The 26,645-nt window shown below is 35.2% G+C and overlaps 1 long non-coding RNA gene across 2 annotated transcripts in view; it reads left to right on the plus strand.

The window, feature by feature from the left end:
* LOC118967781 (uncharacterized) overlaps positions 1-26,282 on the plus strand; it is a 135,489-nt gene extending 109,207 nt beyond the window's left edge. Inside the window, exon 3 of one of the 2 annotated variants that reach the window (XR_005055010.2) lies at positions 25,185-26,282. This is a non-coding gene — a long non-coding RNA (uncharacterized lncRNA). The remainder of the gene's footprint in view (positions 1-25,184) is intronic. The other variant, XR_005055009.2, reaches the window with a different exon arrangement.
* Positions 26,283-26,645: the final 363 nt, after the last annotated feature.

A 26,645-nucleotide genomic window follows, 5' to 3' on the forward strand; every position in this document is an offset into this window, starting at 1 on the left:
ATGGACCCTTAGGTTGTTTCCATATCTTGGTTATTGTGAATAATGCAGGTATCTCTTTGAGACAGTAATTTCATCTTCTTGGGTTATGTACACAAAAGTGGGATTGCTGGGTCATTTGATAGCTCTATTTTTAAGTTTTTGAGGAACCTCCATACTGTTTTCCATAATGCCTATACCAATTTACATTCCCACCAACAGTGTACAAGGGTTCCTTTTTTCCACATGCTCACCTACACTTATGTCTAAACTTTTTGATGATAGTCATTCTAACAGGTAGGAAATGATCTCTCATTGTGGTTTTGATTTACATTTCCACAGTAAATAGTGATGTTGAGCACCTTTTCATGTACTTGTTGGATATTTGTACCAAATCATCACATTGTACACTTTAACTTACCCAATGTTTTATGTCAGTTATATCTCAATAAAGTTGGGAGGATGAAAGAAAATGCTGAATCTCTAAGTGCTGCTAGTTGAAGGAAAATAATACTGCAAGGAATCTTGGACCCTGAAACTTAGACAAGGAAATGTAGCTTGCTCAGGAAAGCCCAGTTAGGCAGTGCAGCACTGAGAGAGAAAGGGTCTCTTGAATACCAGCATGTTTTTTTTTTTTTGCCCTACTCTTCACTGAATTTTAAATACCTTGTGACATCTTAGGCAATGCTGCTGAAAGGCTGGGCCAAGACAGGCAAGACACAAGTTGAAGACGTGCAAGAGCCAAGGAGAATCTTTGTAGCCCCACATAGGGAGAAAGCACCAGGCCTCATTATTTTTGGATCAGGAATTTGTGTAATAATAATTCTTTCTACATGTTCATTGAGGTATCTGTTAATGTCTGTCAAATGGCATAAGTACATATTTTACTTGCCAACATTTTGAGGCATAACAAGATGGTTATGACAATTCATCATCCAGAAAAATTTGGATAGGGGAGCCCAGGACCAAGACTGATGTTTGGCCAGGGGGAAGAGGTCTGGAAAGTCCCCCTGACTGTCAAGCAAAATATCAATTTCTAAAAGAGTCAGTACAGAAACAAAGGTCAAGGTTATCAAGGACAGAATCTAGAAAGTCAGAATTGAAGAATAATCTTTAGGGTAAATGGATATCTGATATTAGGGAAGAAACTATTTTTAAAGTAAATTACTGTTTTAGAGCAATTTTAGGTATACAGAGAAGTTGCACAGAAAACACAGAGACCTCCATATACCTCTCATACCCATAGTTTCTATTATTAGCATCTTGCGCTAATGTGTATATTTTTGTACAACTGGTAAACCAATATTTATATTAACTAAAGCACAGTTCATATTAGGGTTCACTTTTACAGTGAACAGTTCTTATATAGTTCTCTGGATTATGACAAATGCATAATGTTATGTATCCACCACTGCAGTATTGTATAAATAGTTTAACTGCACTAAAAATACCCTATGATTAGCCTATTCATCCTTTGTTCCTCCCCCTTAACTCCTTGGCAACCACTGATATTTTACTATTTCAATAGTTTTGCCTTTTGTACAATGTCATATATAGTTAGAATCATACCGTATGTGGCTTTTAAAGACTGGTTTCTTTTACTTAGCAATATGCATTTAAGTTTCCTCCATGTCTTCATAGCTTAATAGTTCACCTCTTTTTACTGCTGAATAGTATTCCTTGTATGGATATGCTACAGATTATCAACTTACCTGTTGAAGGCATTTTCATTGTTTCCAATTTTTGGTAATTATGAATAAGCTGCTTCAGACACTTGTATGCAAGTTTTTGTGTAGGCATAAGTTTTCAATCATTTGAGTAAATACCAAGGAGTGTAGATGCTGGATTATATGGTAAACCTATGTTTGACTTTGTAAGAAACTCCCTGATTATGTTCCAAAGTGGCTGTACCATTTTGCCTTCCTACTTAACAATGAATGAAAGTTCCTATTACATCCTCATCAGTATTTGGTGTTGTCAGAGCTTAGATTTTGGCCTTCCTAAGAGATGTTTAGTAGTGTATTAATTTTCAATTTCCTAATGACATATGATGTCAAACATCTTTTCATACACTTATTTATCATTTGTGTATTTTCTTTGGTGAGATGACAGGTAAAAATTAATCACCAAACTCAAATCGTCTAGATTTTCTCTATCTTCTATAAACTTTATATTTCTCTATCTTCTATAAACTTTATAGGTTTTTGATCCATTGTGGGCTAATTTTTATGAAAGGCATAAGATCTGTATGTAGATTCTTTTTTTTCCATGTATGTTATTCCAGCATCATTTGTTGAAAAGATTACCTTTTCTGTATTGAATTGTGTTTGCTCCTCTTCAAAGATCAAAGACTCTGTGAACCCATTTCTGGTTTTTCTATTCTGTTGCATTGATGTATTTGTCAATTCTTTTGCTAAGACCACACCATCTTGATAATTATAGCTTTAGTGTAAATCTTGAAGTCAAGAAGTGTCAGTCTCTATTCTTCTTTGGTATTGTGTTGGCTGTTCTGGGTTTTTGCCTTTCACATAAATATTTGAATCTTTGTGTTGCTATCCACAAAATAATATGCTGGGATTTTGGCTGGGATTGTATTGAATCTATAGGTCAATTTAGAAAAACAGAAAACTGATAACAATGTCACCTTATTCATGAATATAGAATTTCTCTTAATTTACTTAAATCTTTGATTTCTTTAATTAAATTTTATAGTTTTTCTCATAAAGATCTTACACATATTTTGTTAGATTTATACCTAAGTGTTTCATTATTTTTTTGGTCCTAATATAAATGGTATTTTGTTCTAAATTTCAAATTACAATTTTTTATTTCCAATATATAGGAAAGCAGTTGAGTTTTTTATATTGAGTTGTATGCTATAACATTGCTGTAATTGCTTATTAGTTCCTGTTTTTCTCTTTTTGTCTGCTCAGATTTTCTACATAGGCAGTTTTATTTCTTCCTTCCTAGTATATGTACCTTTTATTTAATTTTCTTGTCTTATTGAATTACCTAGCACTTTCAGTATGATGATAAATAGCAGTGGTAAAAGGGGACATCTTTATCTTGATCGCCTTCTTAGGGGGAAAGTATCTATCCTCCCACCATTAAGTATGAGGTTAGCTGTAGGTTTTCTATAGATGTTTTTTATCAAGTTGAGAAAATTGCCCTTTATTCCAATTATCTGAGAATTTTTATCATGAATGGGTGCTGGATTTCATCAAATTCTTTTTCTGCAAGTATGGATATGATCATACAATTTGTCTTTTTTAACCTGTTGATTTGGTAGATTACATTAATAGATTTTCAAATGTTGAGCTAGCCTTGCATACCTCAAATAAATCCCAATTAGTATGTAATTCATTTTATGTATTGTTGGATTTGACTTGTTAATATTTTTCTGAGGTTGTTTGCATCTATGGTCATGAGAGGTATTAATCTATAATTTTCCTTCTTGGTAATATCATTTCTGATTTTTGTTATTAAAGTAATAAAGGCCTCATGGAATAAGTTAGACAGTATTCCCTCTGCCTTCATTTTCTAGAAGAGATTTTTAGAGGATTGGCCTTGATCTTTTTTCATTTCCCTGCTGGTAAAGGTTTTCCCTGAGCTCAAAGGTGCTGATGAGGGATAGGGTGGGGAAGAAGATGATACTTGGAATCACAGTTGGTCCTCATAAGGAAGATTAGCTTTACTGATAATATATCATAGTTTCTATGTTAGTGCTGTTATGGCCTGTAGTTAGCTAACCATTGCTAGTAATGGCTCAACATGTAACATGCTTGTTCTAAAGAATCTAGTATATGAATAGATAGAGACAGAGAAAGGCCTTGAAAACAATTATAGCAGCTATAAATCAAAGAAACCATGTCCATGTACATAGTGGGTAATGAAATACTGACCTCATATTGACTTCGTTAGCTCTGGTTGCAGATATAAAAAATGCCACCAACCACAAATTGTCTTAAAACATAAAGAACTGTTGTGTTCAATTATGTTTGAAAACAAAGTAAAAATACATACTTTTCAATAGCATTTTAAAATCAGCTACATGTTAGGATAAGACAAACTATGGGTTTATTTTACTACATTTCCGGATTTGAAATATGAAGACATAATCTTACAGGATTTTTAAGAGAATCAAGTAAGATGATTTATTAGTATTTTTTGATCTACTGTTTTAATTATTTCAGTGAATATAAAAATGAGTCAAATACAGCATCTGCCTTAACTAGCTTGTACTTTAGAAAGTGATATTATAATTAAAAATATCATTATAAAACAAAGGTCAGTAAATGACTTGGGGTACCAACACAGAACTGTAGGGCAAGGCTCAGCTAACTTTTGCTGAAAGGGCCAGATAGTAAATATTCTAGTCTTTGTAGTTACACAGTTTTTCACAAAAGCAGCTACAGACAGTAGGTAAAAGAATGAGCATGGCTGTGTCCCAATAAGTATTTATAAAAACAGATGGCTGACTGGATTTGGTTGGTGGATTGTAATTTGCCAATCCCTGCTCTAGGGTCTCAAATGAAAGAGACAATATTGTGAAAAATAGTTTTCAAACTAAAAGCTCTATTCAAATGCAAAGTTATTATTCATTGAGTTTATTGAAGACTGATAACAGTGTCAAACTTAATGTTAATGCACAACTAATAGTCGCTGGCTGATAAGCCAATTTGTTACCAGGTGAATCAAGGGAGTCTGACTATAAAAATTAAGAGTATTAAACCACACTCATCCTTTTCTTAGAGGAAAGAGTAAAGGAAATACATCCTTCATATTTCTTTTATCTTTTTCAAAGGGCCTTATTGTCCCAAGAGTTTAGCAGATTTAAAATACATATTTGTCACTTCTCCCTGATGAACTTGGGGATTTAATCTAATTCCCAACTTAATATGAGAACCTGCTAACCCTTTCCTGCTCCTTGCCCTCCACTCCCACCCTCCCCACTCTATTAATTGCACTTGAATCCTAACCCTTCTGGTGCTAAGTCAGGAGTCAGAAAAGCTCAGCCAAGGGCACCTCAGTTAGGCAAGTCTCCTCATGTTCTAAACTGCTTTGTTCCTCCTTCCCTTTTCCATTTAGTGATTTAAGCTCATTCAAGTCTGCCTCTCTTCAAAACTAAATTTCCATTTTTCAGAGTTCAGGAAGTCTTTTGTCTCTCACATCTGGAGCCAGTAGATGGCTTTTAGCTGCTCAGTGAAACATTGTATTTTATCGTCATGAGACTAAACAGCTGCAGGTTTTGAACTTCAGGGGTTTGCCTACCAGAGTAGTCTCTACGGCAATCCGTGCTCTACCACTGTATTCTCAATGTTGGCTCCTTGAACCACAAATCTGTCTTAATTGCTTACACATCTTGACAGCTATTTTCTGTAACATATGCAGAGTAGATGTGCAAAATGTTAACAAAATACTTACCCCACAGTGGCAATCGTTAGCACATGAGTGGTTTCAACTGGAGTTAATGCGTGTTTTTTTACTCGTTATAATCACTTAACATTATTTGTTTCTGTCCCTTTAGATGAAGCTCATTTGAAAATATGATTACTACTGTTCCAAAACAACAAAAGCTTGGTAGGCAAATCATATGTGAACAGTAGCAGAAACTTTCATTGCTATATTAATTACCCTTATTCAGTATTTCAGGATTCAACAAATCTTTTTTTATTCTGTCCTTAGAGCACCCTATTACCAAGAATATGTATGTTTTATCATTTTAAGGAAGCCCACCTGCATGCATTGTACATTTAATCTTCTCATTTTATATCATCTTCCAAGTTGATTTTAAATATTATATTCCTAACTGATGTAGAATAAAAATTTGTAATTCATTTTATAATTATTTACTTGGTGATTTTTCACCAATATTTTTCATTATTTTAAGAGCTTTATTTCTACCAGACAGGTAGGTGAAGTTCTGTAATCCATACCTCATAGTTGACATTCCAATTCTGCAGATTAAATTTAATGCCTACACTCATATCCAGTAACTGATCTTTTAGTGGGTAGGAACCAGAGCTGTTTAATTTTCTATGTGCAGCTCTCAGATAGCAAAAAGTTCAGGGATTCACCAAACACACATATTTATTTGCAGAATGATAAATAGTTTTTCAGCAAAATACCCTGTAAAGTGAAAAATTATCAGTTTTATCCGATCTTAAATTTAGAGCGAGAAAAAAATAGATGTGTGCAGTTGTGTTGGTCCTGAGGCCAAGGGAGTCTCCTTGCCTGCACAGATTATAAAAAGTAATCCAGTGGGTATCACTCTGGTATAGGTACCATCCTGATAATAAAATTTGAAATCATGTTCCACAAGGAAAATTTACTGCTCTAGCATAGAAATATTAAGCTGCATTTTTGGAAAGTAGGCTCAAAAAAGCTGTTAAAAGTTTTTCAAGGCTTAACTAATGAGCCACAGTTAAGCAAAGGATACTCCTATCCTCACTATAAGAACTAGAAGATGCTCTGAATTATTAAACTTGTGCGGTGGGTGTGTTAGCCAGTTCCCTGTAGCAGGTTTCCAAATGCATATGTTGATAAACAACTGAAGTATCAGAATTGTCAAGAGGACCATGGGCTGGGAGGGAAGAAATGGCCAACAATTTTGCTTTATAATTTAAATGATAAAGGAAGATTTGTGGGGGCGGGGTGGGCTTGTTTCTCACACTTTTTTCTGTTGTCTCTGCTTGTCTTTTTCTTTATGTAAGAATTTGAACATTTTAATTGAAAATCTCCATATAGGAAAATAATGTAAGGAATAGAATTTCATCATCATAAAATTATAGAATTTGGGGGAAAATAGACTAGAGGAGCAGCTGTTAATAATTTCTTATTTTTGATAAAAAATTTGTGTATATTATGATTATAATAAATGGCAGAGTTATTTAGACATGTCATTTGCCTTTGAGTTTTATCTTAGTGCTATGATTAGAGATAAATTCATTCTACTTTGTCAGAATTGGTTATTGTTAACAAATTACAAACATATTACATATTAAATTTCAAAAATATTTATTGGACTTGTTACTAATAGGGATACTGAGCTGACTTAGATAAACTGTCTACAGGGAGCTTTTAAGTATTATATGGAACCATATCCTTGCCAACACTTGGTATGGTAAGTTTTTACATAGGTGTGTAGAATTATCTTATTATGGTTTTTAATTTGGATTTTCCTAATAAGTAATGATAAGCATTTTTCATGTGCTTATTTGCAATTTATTTACCTTATTTTGTCTGTTCATATACTTGCCTTTTTTCTTTGGGTTGTTTGTTTCTTGTTATGGAGCTTTGGGAATGCTTTATAACTTATTTATATAAGTCCTTTATAAGATATGTAGTTTTCGAATATATTTCCATAGTCTAAAATTTATCTTTTCATTCTCCTAATTGTGTCTCTTTAAAGCAGAAGTCCTTAATTTTGATGAAGTCTTGTTTTCAATTTGCGTGTGTGTGTGTGTGTGTGTGTGTGTGTGTGTGTGGATTATGCTTTTGTGTTGTATGTAAGACATCATTTCCTAACCCTTGGTCACAAAGACTTTCTCCTGTGTGTTATTCTACAAATTTTACAATTTTAGGTCTGTCATATATGTCTATGATCTGTTTGATATTAATTTTTGTGTATGATGTGAAGTAGTAATCAAATTAAATTTTGTATATGGATACCAAATTATTCTAGCATCATTTGATGAAAGGACTTTATTTTTTCACTGAAATGCTTTGCAACATTTTCAAAAGTTATTTGACAATATGTGTGTCTACTTACGAACTTTCTGCTCAGTGCTCTTCATCCATTCATCTGCATTGATGTCAGTGCCATCCTGACTTGACACTGTAATTGTATGATCATTTACAGTCAGTCAGCTAGTATAACTTCACCCACTTTATTTTTCTTTCTCAAAGTTGTTTTAGCTCTTTTAGTTCTGTTGGCTTTCTATATAAATTTTAGAAACGTTTGTATCTCAGAAAAGGGCAGCAGCGATTTTATTGGAATACTGTTGAATTTATAGATCAAATAGGGGAGATTAACAATATTGACCTTTGTAATTAATGAACATGATATATTTGCCATTTATTTAGGTCTATTTTAATTTTTCCCAGATGTTTTTGGTTATTTTCAGTGCAGTCTTACACATCTTTTACTACATTTTTCCCTGAGTAATTAATGTTTTGAAACTATTATAAATTGTATTTTAAAAACATTATTACCAATTTCTCATTGATTTGGGTTCATAGTTCTTATATGGTACAGTCTTGTTAAACTCTCTTATTAGTTTCAGTAGCTCTTTTTATAAAATCATTTGTATTTCTTACATGAATGGTCATATCATCTGATAAAAAGAATAGTTTACTTCTTTCCAAATTTTGGTGGTTTCTTTTCATTTGGCTTGCCTTATTACAGTGACTAGAACATCTAGTACAATGTTTAATAAAAGTAATGTGAGCAGACTTCCTTGCCTTATTCCTGATCTCAGGGTGAAAGCATTCAGTCTTTTACCTTAAGTATGATATTAGCTGCACGTTTTTCATAGATACCCTTAATTAAGTTGAACAAGTTCTCTTCTGTTCACTATTTGCTGAGAATTTTTTTATCAGAAATAGATTTAGAATGCTGTCAAGAGCTTATTTTGCATCTTTTGAGATGATTACATGGTTTTACTTTTGTAGTATATTAATATGATGAATTATATTGATTGATTTTCTAACATAAAACCAAGCTTTCACTCCTGGGATAAATGACAATTGGCCATGACTTATGTATTGTGTTGTTAGGTAGCTAAAATTAAAAAAAAAATTTTTGCATTTGTGTTTAGGAGGGAACTTTTTCTTTTCTTGAAATAATTTTGTGTGTTTAATATTAGAAAAATGCTGGCTTCATAGAATAAGTTGAGAAGTATCATTCCTTCATTTTTCATTTTCTGGGAGAGTTTGTGTACAAGAGTGGAAAACTCAAAGAAAGCACATGTTGATTTTTGACATCAACAAAATTGAAAAACCTGTAGCTGTGCTGACCAAGGAAATAAGGAGAGACTGAAATGACTAAAATCAGGGATAAAAGAGATGACTTCATGGCCAATTTTTCTGAAATAAAAAGGATTACAAGGGAATGTTACAGTTATATACTAAGAAATGAGAAACTATAAACAGTTATACACTAAGAAATGAAAAAGACAACATCCTAGAAAGGCATAAATTAGGGAAACTGACACATAGAAAAATTTGAACAGACTTGTAACACAATTGAATTAGTAATTTTTTTTTTGAGAGGGCATCTCTCATATTTATTGATCAAGTGGTTGTTAACAACAGTAAAATTCTGTATAGGGGACTCAATGCACAATCAATCAACCCCAAGCCTAACTCTCAACAATCTCCAATCTTCTGAAGCATAACAAACAAGTTCTTATATGGTGAACAAGTTCTTACATGGTGAATAAGTTCTTACATGGTGAACAGTGCAAGGGCAGTCATATCACAGAAACTGTCAGTTTTGATCACGCATCATGAACTATAAACAATCAAGTCAGATATGATTATTCATTTGAATTTTATACTTGATTTATAAGTGAATCCCACATTTCTCCCTTATTTTTTTTTCAGTAAAATTCTGAAGTGGTAGGTAGATTCAAGATAAAGATAGAAAGCATAATTTAGTGCTATAAGAGGGCAAGTGTACATGATCAGGTCTGTGCCTATAGCCTAAGTATTAATCCAAGCAAGACAAGGGCAACAAAACATGCACAGATGCAGAAGATTTCTCTCAAAACAGGGAGGGTGAGGTTCTAAGCTTCACCTCTGTTGATCCCCAATTTCTCACCTGATGGCCCCCCGACGACTGCCCCTGTCTTAGGTTGTTCCTCCCTTGAGGAATCTTACCCATCTCTGGCTAACCAGTCATCTTCTGGGGCCATACAGGGAAATGCAAAGTTGATAAGTGGGAGAGAAACAATATTCTTTGAAAAGGTTAGCTTTTTACTTCTTTGCAGATTTATGCCCTGTGGCTTCTATGCCCAGCATTTGTCTTGAGGTATCTTTACCACTTGGAAGAATTATGATACTTGGTAATTTTCTATATGAGGCACGAATTCTACTAAAGGGCTGTAATTAGGAAGGAAGAAGAAAAGCTATAGAAGTAGCAGATGGAAGAAAACATGGGAAGATTGATTATTCCTTTGACATAACTTCTTGTGGAGTAACATAAGCATGAATAGGTTTTAACAAACTACTAATTAAATTGTGTATACACATTAACAGAATAGGAATACAGATACATAACAAAAGCAGACCTACAATTACCAGCCATATCCAGTGAAACCAAGAAAACCAGTTAGGTACCCTAGGCATTTGTGAAAACTTATCAATGATATGATGGATATTGTCTAACTGAATTTGAATAGTTTGAGAAAAATCAGACAAATTAAAACAACACATTCCTGGGAACTCTTCACATCCCACATGTTCTTTTAACAGTAGATAGTCTATAGTAGCACGATTTTGAAGCACTGCAACTTGCACTTCTCCTAATTCTTGGTTGAGTTCCAACAATATAGAACCAGTCAAATTTGTTGTTTTACTGTATGCACAGGACAGCTTAGATATCTCCTTCTACATTCCAATGGCAAGTCCAGGAACCAGTAGGATGAATGCAGCTACAACTACAGCAGCGCCAGGATCTTTGTTGAAGTATTTTGATGATCATCTTCTGGAATGGCTCTTCCAGAGGATGTTGATGTTGGAAGTTCTTCTTCATATCGTATCTTAATTCGTTTTCTGTGTAGTCAAACTAGGCTTTGATCCTCTGTATAAACACAAAAAAAAACCCTTTGCCCACACTTTGATATGACATTTATACCATTGTGAAGAAATTTGGAGACCACAACACAGGAACTGTTTTTTTTTTAAGAGAAAGAAATATTATCAGAAAAATGTACTTCCATAGCTGATCATCTGACACCCTTTAAAAGATCAAAATTAAGGATATGTAAAGCATGCATTAATCGTTGATTTGCAGTTAATTTTATCCTATCAGGGAATAATCCCCCCTTTTTTTGTTATCATTAATCTACAATTACATGAAGAACATTATGTTTACTAGGCTCTCCCCTACACCAAGTCCCCCACAACAAACCCCATTACAGTCACTGTCCATCAGCTTAGTAAGATGTTGTAGAATCACTACTTGTCTTCTCTGTGTTGCACAGCCCTCCCCTTTCCCCCACTCCCCCCATTATGCATGCTAATCATAATACCCCCTTTCTTCTTCCCTGCCCTATCCCTCCCGACCCTTCCATTCTCCCCAGTCTCTTTCCTTGGGTAACTGTTAGTCCATTCTTGGGTTCTGTGATTCTGCTACTGCTTTTGTTCTTTCAGTTTTTCCCTTGTTCTTATACTCCACAGATGAGTGAAATCATTTGGTATTTGTCTTTCTCTGCTTGGCTTATTTCACTGAGCATAATACCCTCTATCTCCATCCTTGTTGTTGCAAATTGTAGAATTTGTTTTCTTCTTATGGATGAATAATATTCCATTGTGTATACGTACCACATCTTCTTTACCCATTCATCTACTGATGGACACTTAGGTTGCTTCCATTTCTTGGTTATTGTAAATAGTGCTGCGATAAACATAGGGGTGCATCTGTCTTTTTCAAAATGGGCTGCTGCATTCTTAGGGTAAATTCCTAGAAGTGGAATTACTGGGTCAAATGGTAAGTCTATTTTGAGCATTTTGAGGAACCTCCATACTGCTTTCCACAATGGTTGAACTAATTTACATTACCACCAGCAGTGTAGGAGGGTTCCCCTTTCTCCACAACCTCGCCAACATTTGTTGTTGTTTGTCTTTTGGATGGTGGCCATCCTTACTGGAGTGAGGTGATATCTCATTGCGGTTTTAGTTTGCATTTCTTTGATGACTAGCGATGTGGAGCATCTTTTCATGTGTCTGTTGGCCATCTGAATTTCTTTTTTGGAGAACTGTCTGTGCAGTTCCTCTGCCCATATTTTAATTGGATTATTTGCTTTTTGTTTGTTGAGGTGCGTGAGCTCTTTATTTATATATTTCAGATGTCAAGCCTTTATCAGATCTGTCATTTACGAATATATTCTCCCATACTGTAGGGTACCTTTTTGTTCTATTGATGGTGTCCTTTGCTGTACAGAAGCTTTTCAGCTTGATATAGTCCCACTTGTTCATTTTTGCTTTTGTTTTCCTTGCCTGGGGAGATATGTTCATGAAGAAGTCACTAATGTTTATGTCCAAGAGATTTTTGCCTATGTTTTTTTCTAAGAGTTTTATGGTTTCATGACTTACATTCAGGTCTTTGATCCATTTCGAATTTACTTTTGTGTATGGGGTTAGACAGTGATCCAGTTTCATTCTCTTACATGTAGCTGTCCAGTTTTGCCAGCACCATCTGTTGAAGAGACTGTCATTTCCCCATTGTCTGTCCATGGCTCCTTTATCGAATATTAATTGACCATATATGTTTGGATTGATGTCTGGAGTCTCTAATCTGTTCCATTGATCTGTGGCTCTGTTCTTACGCCAGTACCAAATTGTCTTGATTACTGTGGCTTTGTAGTAGAGCTTGAAGTTGGGGAGTGAGATCTCCCCAACTTTATTCTTCCTTCTCAGCATTGCTTTAGCTATTCGGGTCTTTGGTGTTTCTATATGAATTTTTGAACTATTTGTTCCAGTTCATTGAAGAATATTTTTGGTAATTTGATAGAGATTGCATCAAATCTGTATATTGCTTTGGGCAGGATGGCCATTTAACTATATTAATTCTTCCTATCCGTTAGCATGGGATGAGTTTCCATTTGTTAGTGTCCTCTTTAATTTCTCTTAAGAGTGTCTTATAGTTTTCAGGGTATAGGTCTTCCACTTCTTTGGTTAGGTTTATTCCTAGGTATTTTATTCTTTTTGATGCAATTGTGAGTGGAATTGTTTTCCTGAAGTTCATTGTTAGTGTATAGGAAAGCCACAGATTTCTGTGTGTTAATTTTGTATCCTTCAACTTTGCTGTATTCCAATATAAGTTCTAGTAGTTTTGGAGTGGAGTCTTTAGGGTTTTTTATGTACAATATCATGTCATCTGCGAATAGTGACAGTTTAACTTCTTCTTTACCAGTCTGGATTCCTTGTATTTCTTTGTTTTGTCTAATTGCCATGGCTAGGACCTCCAGGACTATGTTAAATAACAGTGGGGAGAGTGGGCATCCCTGTCTTGTTCCCGATCTCAGAGGAAAAGCTTTCAGCTTCTCGCTGTTCAGTATGATTTTGGCTGTGGGTTTATCATATATGGCCTTTATTATGTTGAGGTACTTGCCCTCTATTCCCATTTTGCTGAGAGTTTTTATCATGAATAGATGTTGAATTTTGTGAAATGCTTTTTCAGCATCTATGGAGATGATCATGTGGTTTTTGTCCTTCTTTTTGTTGATATGGTGGATGATGTTGATGGATTTTCGAATGTTGTACCATCCTTGCATCCCTGGGATGAATCCCACTTGGTCATGGTGTATGATCCTTTTGATATATTTTTGAATTCTGTTTGCAAATATTTTATTGAGTATTTTTGCATCTACATTCATCAGGCATATTGGTCTGTAATTTTCTTTTTTGGTGGGGTCTTTGCCTGGTTTTGGTATTAGGATTATGTTGGCTTTATAGAATGAGTTTGGGAGTATTCCCTCCTCTTCTATTTTTTGGCCAACCTTAAGGAAAATGGGTATTATGTCTTCTCTGTATGTTTGATAAAATTCCGAGGTAAATCCGTCTGGCCCCCTGGGGGTTTTGTTCTTGGGTAGTTTTTTGATTACCACTTGAATTTCTTTGCTCATAATTGGTTTGTTTAACTTTTGTGTTTCTTCCTTGGTCAGTCTTGGAAGGTTTTATTTTTCTAGGAAGTTGTCCATTTCTTTTAGGTTTTCCATCTTCTTAGCATATAGGTTTTTATAGTAGTCTTTAATAATTTTTTGTATTTCTGTGGAGTCTGTTGTGATTTTTCCATTCTCGTTTCTGATTCTGTTGATATGTGTTGATTCTCTTTTTCTCTTAATAAGTTTGGCTTGAGGCTTATCTATTTTGTTTATTTTCTCAAAGAACCAGCTCTTGGTTTCATTGATTTTTACTATTGTTTTATTCTTCTCAATTTTGTTTATTTCTTCTCTGATCTTTATTATGTCCCTCCTTCTGCTGACGTTGGGCCTCATTTGTTCTTCTTTTCCAGTTTCGATAATTGTGATGTTAGACTATTCATTTGGGATTGTTCTTCCTTCTTTAAGTGTGCCTGGATTGCTATATACTTTCTTCTTAAGACTGCTTTTGCTGTGTCCCACAGAAGTTGGGACTTTGTGTTGTTATTGTCATTTGTTTCCATATATTCCTTGATCTCTATTTTAATTTGTTCATTGATCCATTGATTATTTAGGAGCATGTTGTTAAGCTTCCATGTGTTTGAGAGCCTTTTCTTTTTCTTTGTACAATTTATTTCTAGTTTTATACCTTTGTGTTCTGAAAAGTTGGGTTGTAGAATTTCAATATTTTGGAATTTCCTGAGGTTCTTTTTGTGGCCTAGTATGTGGTCTATTCTGGAGAATGTTCCATGTGCACTTGAGAAGAATGTGTATCCTGTTGCTTTTGGACATAGAGTTCTATGGATGTCTATTAGGTCCATCTGTTCTAGTGTGTGTTCAGTGCCTCCATGTCCTTACTTATTTTCTGTCCAGTGGATCTATCCTTTGGGGTGAGTGACATGTTGAAGTCTCCTAAAATGAATGCATTGCATTCTATTTCCTCCTTTAGTTCTGTTAGTATCTGATTCACATGTACTGGTGCTCCTGTGTTGGATGCATATATATTTGTAATGGTGATATCCTGTTGTTGGACTGAGCCCTTTATCATTATGTAATGTCCTTCTCTGTCTCTTGTTACTTTATTTGTTTTGAAGTCTATTTTGTCTGATACTAGTACTGCAACACCTGCTTTCTTCTCCCTGGTATTTGTATGAAATATCTTTTTCCATCCTTTGACTTTTAGTCTGTGCATGTCTTTGGGTTTGAGGTGAGTTTCTTGTAAGCAGCATAAAGATGGGTCTTGCTTTTTTATCCATTCTATTACTCTGTGTCTTTTGATTGGTGCATTCCATCCATTTACATTTAGGGTGACTATTGAAATATATGTACTTATTGGCATTGCAGGCTTTAGATTCGTGGTTACCAAAGGTTCAAGTTTAGCTTCTTTAGTATCTTACTGCCTAACTTAGCTCACTTATTAAACTGTTATATACACTGTCTGGATATTCTTTTCTTCTTTCCCTTCTTATTCCTCCTCCATTCTTTATATGTTGGTTGTTTTATTCTGTGCTCTTTCATGTTTCCTTTAACTGCTTTTTGTGGGTAGTTGATTTTATTTTTTGCATCTAGTTAGTATTTGGTTGGTCTACTTTCTTTGCTGTGATTTTATTTTCTCTGGTGACATCTATTTAGTCTTAGGAGTGCTCCCGTCTAGAACAGTCCCTCTAGAATACCCTGTAGAGGTGGTTTGTGGGAGGCAAATTCCCTCAGCTTTTGCTTGTCTTGGAATTGTTTAATCCCTCCTTCATATTTAAATGATAATCATGCTGGATACAGTATTCTTGGTTCAAGGCCCTTCTGTTTCATTGCATTAAATATATCATGCCATTCTCTTCTGGCCTGTAAGGTTTCTGTTGAGAAGTCTGATGATAGCCTGATGGGTTTTCCTTTGTAGGTGACCTTTTTCCTCTCTCTAGCTGCCTTTAAATTCTGTCCTTGGCCTTGATCTTTGCCATTTTAATTATTCTGTGTCTTGGTGTTGTCCTCCTTGGGTCCCTTATGTTGGAAGTTCTGTGTATTTTCGTGGTCTGATCAATTACTTCCTCTTCCAGTTTGGGGAAGTTTTCAGCAATTATTTCTTCAAAGACACTTTCTATCCCTTTTTCTCTCTCTTCTTCTTCTTCTGGTACCCCTATAATGCAGATATTGTTCCTTTTGGATTGGTCACACAGTTCTCTTAATATTGTTTCATTCCTTGAGATCCTTTTATCTCTCTCTGTCACCTTCTATGCGTTCCTGTTCTCTGGTTTCTATTTCATCAATGGCCTCTTGCATCTTATCCATTCTGCTTATAAATCCTTCCAGAGATTGTTTCACTTCTGTAATGTCCCTCTGGATGTCATCCCTTAGCTCTTGTATATTTCTCTGTAGCTCCCTCAGCATGTTTATGATTTTTATTTTGAATTCTCTCTCAGGAAAACTGGTTAGGTCTATCTCCTTCTCAGGGGTTGACTCTCTGATCTTGGTTGGCCTCAAATTCTGCCTTTTCATGTGATAGAGATGTTTGTGGAGCTGGCACGAGTGATGGCTCGGAGAATGTCCCTTCTTGTTGGTTTGTGGCCTTCCTCTCCTGGGAGAACAGTGACCTCTAGCGGCTTGTACTGGGAAGCTGCCCGCAGACAGGGCCTCTGATTCTTGCCCAGCCGCTGTGAAGTTTAATTCTGTGGTTGCTGTGGGTATGGCCTGCCTCAGGCTGCTGCTCCAATATGGCAGAGTCCCATCAGAGGGGAAATGGCTGGGAGGTTGTTATCTCTGTGAGGGGCCTCTGAGCTGCCCTGCTGCCCAGGGGTTTAGAGTGCCCAGAGTTCCCCTGGATTCCCAGCTCCTGGGCTAAGTGTCCCAGGATGCTTCTGTCCTGCTCTGGGTTCCCTGTCTCTTTAAGACCTTCAAAAAGTTCTCGCTTTTCTTTGTCCCCTGGGTGCTGGCTGTGGAGACCCACACACAGGTCTTACTGTCCTTTTTCCCTAGTTTCCAGCACCCCATGCACACACTGTGTTTGCGCTCTTGTACAGATGGCTAGGGCTGGGTGTTTAGCAGTCCTGGGCTCCCTCTCCCTCCCCGTTCCAACTCCTCTCCTCCTGCTGGGAGCTGGGGTGAGGGGTGCTCATGTCCCGCCAGGCCAGGGCTTGTATCTTACCCCCTTCGCGAGGCGCTGGGTTCTTGCAGGTGTGGATGTGGTCTAGCTGTTGTCCTGTGTCTTCTGGTCTCTCTTTTAGGAATAGTTGTCTTTGTTGTATTTTCAAAAATATATGTTGTTTTGGGAGGAGATTTCCGCTGCTCTACTCATGCCACCATCTTGGCTCCACCCCTGAATTAGTAATATTTTAGAAACTTCCCAGAAGAAAATCTCAGGCCCACATGGCTTTTTAAATGAATTCTACCAAACATTTAAAGAATTAACACCAATCTTTCATAAACTGTTTCAAAATATGAAAGAGAAAGGATTATTTCCCAATTCATTCTGTTAGTCCAGTATTTCCTTCATACAAAACCAGATCACAATATTACAGTGAAAGAAAGCTACAGATCAACATTTCTTATGATTATAGAAATAAAAATCCTCAAAAATATAAAGGCAAATCAAGTTCAGCAATATATAAAAGATAAGCATCATGAGCAAGTGGGATTTATTCAAGGAATACAAGATTGGGTTAACATCTGACAATCCATCATTGTAATATAACATACTACTAGTGGAAGGACCCTAACCATGCGCTCATGTTAATAGATGCAGAAAAAATGATTTGAAAATATCCAATACTTGTGCATTGATAAAAATGCTCAACAAACTCTGAACAGAGAGAACTTCAACCAGTAAAGAGCATGTATAAAAATCTCACAGCTAACAACATAGTGGTGGAAGAATTAATTGTTTTCCCCAAGCATCAGTAAATGATGTGTATGTCTGCTCTTCCCATTTCTATTCAACACTGAATGTCCATTGTGTGGATTATACTGCATTTTACTCATCAATTCATCAATTGATGGAAATTTGGATTGTTCCCACTTCATGGCTATCGTGATTGTTTGTCCAAGGTTTTGGGTAAATCTGTTTTTATTTTTCCTATAGCTAGCAGTAGAATTGTTGGGTCACATGCCAACTCTATTTTTTAATTGAAATACTTATGTGCTTATTATTGAGTTGTAAGAGCTTTTTAAAAAATATATTGCTATATATTCTCATATACTAGATTCAAGTCCCTTATCAGATGTAATATTTCCCCCTAATCTGTGAGTTATCTTTTTACTTTCTTAATGGTATAATTTATAGAATGAAATATTTTAGCTTTATGAAGTCCAATATCTATTTTTTCTATTAGGCTTTTCACTCTCATATCTAAGAAATCATCTCCTAACTCAGGGTAATGAAAATTTATGCTTGTTTTCTTTTGAATGTTGATAAATGATTAAATAACAATTTGGGTCAAATTATTATTTGTTGAGGAGGAAAAGCATAAATTGTTTCTTTACAGTAACTAAGTAGAAACTAATTGTAAGACTCATAAGTAATATGACTCTAAGGAGAAAAAAGACCAGCTGAACAAAGGCCTAAAAGCCAAATAAAATTAAAATACGTAAATATATATGGAAGATAATGATCTGTAAGTTGAACCAACTTAAACATTTAAAATTCAAGATAACAATATTAAGCTATATCATGAAAGGGGATAATGTCTTTAATAATTTATTTAAAAAAACAGTTTAATCTAATTTAGACAAACAGCTATTTTTGAGCAATAGCTGTTTTACTTGTCAGCTGGCCTTTTGATACATAAAGCTGAGCTTACACTATACAAATTACTAAGGGGGAGCAGACTATAATAGTTCATTCATAGCTACCAACTAAAACTGACTTTGGACAGTTATTTTTCCTAAAAAAATTATTTTATGTAACTAGTTGCCAAATTGACCAGTTGCTTTGCAATATGAACAACTAAAGTAAAACCAATATGTTTCAGGAATATAGACATCTAATTAAGTGATGTTATTTTTCCTGTTTTAGGTTTCTTATGTCTTGAGAGAATAAACAAAGAATTGACTTAGGAATACAAAAATTCTAATGTGTTACTTCAGTTATTTTTTTCTGTAATATAAGAGGCATGTAGAAAATGTAATTTCTAATGCTGAAAAAGGAATGAGAATCAATTAGAATATTTACAGTCATTCTATTTGGGCTTAGTGAAAATGCTCACATATACAAAATAATGGCACCGTCACATAATTAGGAAACCTCTGAAATGGAAATTTAAAAGTAGAGGGGGGAAAAATATAGAAAGCTATTTTGAATTCTACAATGAAATAAATTACCATGGTACAGTGCAAACTAATCAGAGCATATCTAATGCTCTAAGATTACTACTATAAATAAACACACAGATCTACACATACTCAGATTTGATGGCCTTCCTTCAAAATGATGGAGAGTGCTGAACTTTATGCTCATGTGTCTATTGAATGTCACTACCTTTTAGAGGTTCAGGCAATTTTCCTTCTTCAGGATTTCAAAAAAAGTAAACACTCGGTTTCCTCTCTTCTCTGGCTCCCAACAATATATATTCATATATGCATATACAAATGTATTAATATGTAATATTATTAGTAATTATATAGATAGATAATCTCCTCATTTCCTGTTATCTTTAACTCTTTAAAGTGACACACCAGGGAACAGAATGGAAAAAAAGATGTAATAAAAAAGAATGAAGGCAAAACAAAAAGATAAAGATCATTTCTACCTAGAGAAAAATTCATTTTTTCACCCAGAACAGATTGCAAAATGGTGTTCCCCAAGCCTGATCTATCCTCAAGTAGTTTCTTTTCCTTTTCTTTTGAAGGTAAGGTATTCTTTTTAAGTTTTAAAATATTTAAGTTAGTTGCCAACATTTGAAAAGCAGAATGATTCACATAAAAATCCAGGTTCCTGGCATTGGAAGATCTGGAAACAGAAACCTAAATCCCTAAGTCACCAGTTGGCTAGCCAACTCTTGGCAGTAGGAGCATGCCCTTAGATAAGGTCTGAGCCTTTCCAGCTTACTGCTGAATTCATCTTGTCCACTACACTAATTTATATTCGCTGCCTGACTCCTGCAAGCATTTGGGTTTTCATCCATGTTTAGACCCAAATGAACTGTTTTCCTCTGTTTTACAGCCAGCAATTCTCTCAGCATTCAATTAAAATAAATTACAAGCCTAGAAGCAGTCTGTTTTTCAGAAATGAAAAGAAATATTTAATATTGCTTTCACAGTAATATGTAATCACTTTGTAAATTATTGCCATGCTTGTTGCTTTGTTGGGACCCTGTTCCGGAAGGAATGTAGAAAGTCATTCTTGCTCTCATATGAATTATTAAAACAGATTTAATGTACTGGACAAAATGAGAAAAGCTCTATGTATTTTCGTTCTGAACAGGATGAGAAAACAAGTGTAAACAGGTGTGCAAAAAAGCAGGAAGTAGTGAAAAACACAATTGCTAAGATTACAAAAGCCAATTGTATTTTATGATGACCTGGAGCAACAGCTGAAAACCTTTTCTTTTGTCATTGTATCTACAGGCTTCAGTATTCATTTTTCTCTTATAAATTTAATTTTTAAAATAAGTATGAAAGGTTTTCTCCTTTTTCATGGACACTTTGAAATAGCTTGTGCAGCATATGTGGCCTAATAGAAGTGATCCTGGTTGAAATGTAAAACCAAAACTAAAATCAAAACCTGTTTATGAAGGTAACATAGTTCTGAAGGAACTGTGAGCCATAAAGTTGAAAGCTACTCTGTTTATGGAATGTATCTTCCCATTGAAAGGAAGTTCTAGATCGAAGGAAAATCTTTGAAACATCTCAAATTTAAAGACCCTGAGTTCATCCCAGAAGCTTTGCAACACCAGTCTTTTCCGAACTTTTGATCTGCAATCAGGTAAATCTCTTGAGGTAGAAATTTCATTGAAACCAAAAAAGGCAAGCAAAGTGAAATGCAGGTAGCTGCTAATCAAGCGCACATGTAATTGAAGCTCACTGAGCTTCACTCCTGAAATTACCAGGGATGCACAGCTGTGGGCATAACCACATATAATGCTTTTGTTATGTGAACACATACCATGGAGTGCGATTGCCTTGGAAAATCATACAAGTAAAACTCAGGCAAGGGTCATATGAGAATGGATGTTAAGCAGTTTCTCCCCATTGGCCTTACAAACATATATCTTTGCTGGTTTCATCCTTTTGTCATTTAACTTCCATGATTCCAAAATTCCTTCATTAGATCAATATAATGATAATAAAATGTATTCACATGAACTGAAACTTTGAAAGGACATGAACAGTTGATAGAAAACCGGCACATAACCAAGGGCACAAACAAAAGAAATAGCCTGGAACTATCAGAATAACGTCCATTGCGCTAATTGCCCAAATGACCTGTTTAACATATCCACATCAACCAAAATAGTATTTTTAGTTTTCATCCAACCAAGGTCAATTAGGAAAGAATAAGCTCATATTAGGAAATATGATAAAAGATAATCCAGAGGAGGACAAACTATTACCTTAACCTCTTACTTTCATTTAAGAAAAACCCTTCAAATTTTTGATCAGATAATGTCAGGATATAGGAAGAAAGCCCAAAACTCAGATTACTTTATGCCAGGAAGTTGAATATTATTCATAGCCACTAGAATTAATCATGGAGTAAGAGAGGAAAAGTGGGATCAGTGTTAGAAGACTGCAAATGGACAAATATCCAAATCTTCTAAAAAGAAAAATGTGGGAACTTAAGTGCATTAATATCAATTAGGTAGATTTCAGAAAAGTGTATGGTGATCATTAGTAATAAACATATATAATCTAAGTCTAAGATAGAATAGAAGAATCTCAAAGTTGGTAGTTTAAGTTAAAACAACTATAGTTTCTCTTTAGGAAATCATTAGTAGGCTGATATTTCAGGAAAAAATGTAGAAAAATTCTTCAAATATTTGAAAAAGTCTTTCATAAACTCTCTGAAGAAACTGTAATTCAATACTATCATATGATATGGGCATAATAATAACAGGAAGTGATCATAAAAAAGTGGCACAAAGACTGAAAATGATATTTAGTGACTCTAATGTCTATAAACTATAGTACAAAGTATAGCCAATGAAGAAAGTGATCTTGAGATTGAAAATAAAGTGAATATAACAGCATAGGTAAAATTGAGGCTGGGTACTATAACAGAAATAATCCAAGCAGAAAAGGTACGAAACCCCAAAGATTCAGACATGTTAGAAAGACAGACAGAGAAGCAGTATGTGAAACTGAATTATGTCTGGGCAAATTCTGAGTGAGAAGAAGAGAACAGGGCAACAAAACCACTGCGACAGCCAAGGAAGTATTCCAGGAGCTCCTTCATCAGAGAGGGAAAGGGTGGGGTGGGGATCACTGCTGCAGCCTCCCAGACTGCTATAGGGTTCAGGGGACCTCCTCTCTTGGGACAGGTATGAACAGTTTTAATCAGAAATAGAGCATTCTAAAATTTATTTTTCACCTTTCAGAAGAATAGGAATGACAGAGGGAACTGTCACCCCAAATTCCATTTTTAATAACATGGAAAAATCAGGTAGCTTAATTCAAATGGCAGGATGATCTTGGGGAAAAATGTAGTTACTCCAAAGTTCAGGAGACCTATTCTGTGTCAAACCCTTCTGGGGATTTTATTTTTTAATTATCATGAATGTAGTGTAAATTTTATTTCTGCATGGCCTCATTCTCTGTCATATTAAATTATTTTTAGAATTTAATATTTAAGTATTCTAGGCATTTATAATAAATAGTTAAACATTTCAACCAAAACACATACTTTTGCTTTTTACAAATGTGTACATATGTCAACATTCATAAGAGGATAAAACATTCTTAAAAATTCTAAAGAAAATAATATTTTTTGTTGTGGTTTGTTTTGGGAGAAATAGTATAAGCTCAATTGTACTTGCTACATAGTAGTAGCTGCTTTATAACCAATAAGCTCCAAAATGTCAGTGCCTTACAAAATAGAAGCACATTTCTCAGTCATATAAATTTGCCATTAGTAATTGGTGGTAGAGTAGGTTGTGGACTGGGAAAGAAGCTCTTCTCTATGGTGTCACTCAAAGCCCCAGGCAAATGGAGGCTCTTTAATCTACATTTTTGTGGTTTCTGAGATTACTCTGAGTGTCAAAAAAGAAGGCATGAAGGGTTATATGGAGTTTTATCTATACCAGTCCTGGAAGTGATATATATATTTGTGCCCAAATTCTATTGGCACAGTTGTATGACATATTCCAAAGGCCACATTGGTACAAGGGGAACTTGGATTGTAAACACTGAGCAATTAGTTCCTAGAAACAGCTCTAAAATCATAGAGGAGAACATAAACTTTTGATGGAAAACCGATTATCTGTGCAACACTTATAGGGAGTAATTTTGATATAGACCACTTCAAAATCTTTTAGTGTAAAGATAATGCTTCCCTTTGCTGACACATATCACAATTTATTCTCTGAACAGTGGAGATCTATGAGATACACTAAATGTTATTATTTTTGGTATGGGAAATTATTTTTAATGCTCTCAGGGCTACTGTTATCAAATACTATCTCATTGAATTGTAGAATTTTAGAACTAGAAGAAATTGTGGAAAATATCTAGTCCAACACCATTTTCTAACAGAATCACATGTTGTTTATAATGCAGTTAGGTTATAAATTTGTTGTTGAATGCAAAAATATACAAAACTAGTCTTTTTTTTGTGCCTAAATGAAATGCACATAAAAATATAGGCACTTAATGAGTCATGTTAACTGTTTCAAGCTTCTAAGACATATCCTCACTCTGACATTGTGAAGTGTGCAAAGGGACAATGATAATTTTGCAGCTTGTCCCATGTGCCTGTGTTACTTGATTTATGTGCCATGCCTGCCTTCTATGATGCTGTCTGAATCCATAAATCTGAGTAAAAGAACAGGGACCCATAACTCAAAGAGGATGAGATGGACTAACCCCTGAGGCTGAGAATGTACTGAGGAGTTGGAGCTCTGTTCCCTCATGAATACCCATGGGTGTCAAAGTTGCTAAAGGGTCCCAGTCAGGATACATGGCAAGGTTCCAAAAATGGAATTTTTTGTCTTCAAACTTTTGCATAGTACATGTAACAATTGTTGGTTGTTTTTGCTTTTTTATAATAAAGTAAAATTGATGCAGTCTAGTGTTCTACTGATACATACCTCCATATCATGCATACCTATTTATCAGTGCCTACTATGTGTAGCATCTCATCCTATACAGGGATCACCGAGAGAGAAAAATTTCTAAGGCACAGAGTATAATTGCTCAAATTTATCACCTAGGAAGGGATATGACAGAGCCCATGAAAAATCATGATGGTATATGGGCAATATACAAAAGGGATGTTAGGCATATAAAACAGTAGTATGAAAATTCAGAAGAGGGCGAGTTCACTGAGGATGAGACACTGAAGGACCCTGCAATAAGTGAGACAAGGAGTATGTCAATGCTGCTGCTAAGCTGTTTTATATTCATAAACAGCTTTTGGAGTCATCTAAATCTTACTGCTTTTCCAGTCTTCGGTCTGCCCCTACTTTGTCCTTATTATATTTAGGTCTGTATCCCAGTGTTTAGTGCAACTTACACTAACATTTTGAGATATATGCCAGACATTTACTTTTATTTGGTCTCAGATGGTAGCCCTCTGTCCAGGCTCAAACAAGTGTCCTGGCTTTCAGGATCTGAAGGTTAAGCTTATCCTCAGTTGATTCATTCAACAATTTAAACATCAAGTACTTATTAAGCCTTTATTCTGTGTCAGGCACAATTCTGATGATAGAAACACAGTATTAAGGACCACAGATAGCAAAATCAGGATGGTGGGGTGGTCTACGGTGCTGCGTTCAGAAGGACACAGCCTGGTCCTGACCACTTTGAGGCTTACGAGGTAGACAGGTATTTCCATCAGCGATGGCATGAAGTCACAGTGAGCACAGTGATGAAGAGAGCACAGTTCTTCTTCAAACAAGTAGTAAAAGACTCTGTCTGGCCCAGTCTCCTAGGAAACTACATTAAAGTTAATACATGGATGATATAAAGGAAGTGGCTAACTGAAGATGAAGGGGAAGTGTGTTACAGGCAGAGAAAACAAGAGAAGCTCATGTGGTTTTGCCAGTTCTGGGAAGCTCCACGAAGAAGCTACCTCCTGCCTCTGAATGAGGAGACCATACAGTCCAGCAGTTCTCAAAGTGTAGTCAAGGAGTCAGCAAGGTGTAAATGTTTTTCATAATAATACTAAGATCTTATTTGCATTTTTCATTCTCATTTTTTCAGAGTTTTCCAGAAGCTACATAATATGTGCTATCACAACAGATTGAATCTTGAAGCAAACACAAGAATCCAGCTGTCTTCTATTAGGCCAGACATTAAAGAGACTTCCAAAAACGTGAAACAATGTCACCTTCTCACTGATTGGTTTTGGGAAATGGAATTTGTATAGAAGTGTGTTATTTATATAAACATGTAATGCATTTATTTTTATTTCTAAATGAATTAATATGTGTTTTTTAAATGTCTCATTTTTAATTTGTAACATGTAAATGTTGAGATATAATCCACATAAACAGAAGCTATTTGGGGTTCTAATGAATTTTTAACAGAGTAAAGCAGTCTTGAAAACAAAAAGCTTGAGGAGTGCTAATGGATTTCATTATTGTCCAAAATGGGACACTTTGAAAAGGAAAGCGAATACTATTAATAATTACCTCAGACAACAAAGTGACAGTACCTCCCAGCTTGCCAAGTACGATCCCACTTTATGTTTTCCTAGCATATATTATTAACAGCTTTCAGTGTCACCGTCAAAATGCCCTGGTTTGGAGGATCAGCTGTACGGTCACCCTACTTATAGGACTAGTTAATGGGGAGCTTGTCCCATACCCTTCTAGGTTTGCTATCAGAACTCCAGAATATGAGCTTCTGTGGAAAAATGGATATGAGGGGTCTCAGGCCAACACATATGCCTGACCATCAAAAATAGACTGGTTGAAAGAAGGAAGGGAAAAACTTCACTTTTATTTTGTTTTCTTGTTTTGTTTTTGTCTCAGAGTATGGCATTAGGTGTTTGTACACCTCGAGTAATAGAAGAGCACTTATTAATCTGTGTTTTACAAGAACAAATTTTTAGAGTATACTGTATCAACTCAAGTAGTTACTAGGATATCTGAAGAAAAAGTCTTTCCTTTTAATTAATTTCAGGCTTTGAGAGAATGTGGCGAGGAATGAATAATTTCTGTGCTGCATTTTATAGAAGGTCACTCTGAAGTACAGATGCTTCTTATGAAAACTGGAGACATTTGTATACTCAAATAGAAATAAGGTTATTGTCTAAATAGAATACTTCATGTATTAAAAAATAAGTAAGTAAATAAATACTTCCTACAGCACCAGAAGGAAAAGGTATTGTGTTGAATGTTTTCTCCCTTTCCCAAAGGTTGAGATAGCTAACATTTTCAGAACAGTGATGCCCAAATCTGTAATGAAAGACATCATTCAATCGCAGCTGAGGATTTTGAGATCAGCTATATCCTTTTGGAATATCTGCCAACAATAACGTGGATATGTTATGGATTCACTTGCAGTATATTTTAAGAAACAAGAGAAACATTACAAACAGAATGGAGAAAAAAATAAAACAGCCAGGTAAAGGGAGAAAAAGAATGAAAGAGCAAGAGAGAAAGCAGTGACCTTATGTGAACAAACACCTTTGTTCTTGGGCACCTCGAGGGCTTCTAG

Source organism: Manis javanica, chromosome 8 (genome assembly GCF_040802235.1).
Source record: "Manis javanica isolate MJ-LG chromosome 8, MJ_LKY, whole genome shotgun sequence".
Lineage (NCBI taxonomy): Eukaryota > Metazoa > Chordata > Mammalia > Pholidota > Manidae > Manis > Manis javanica.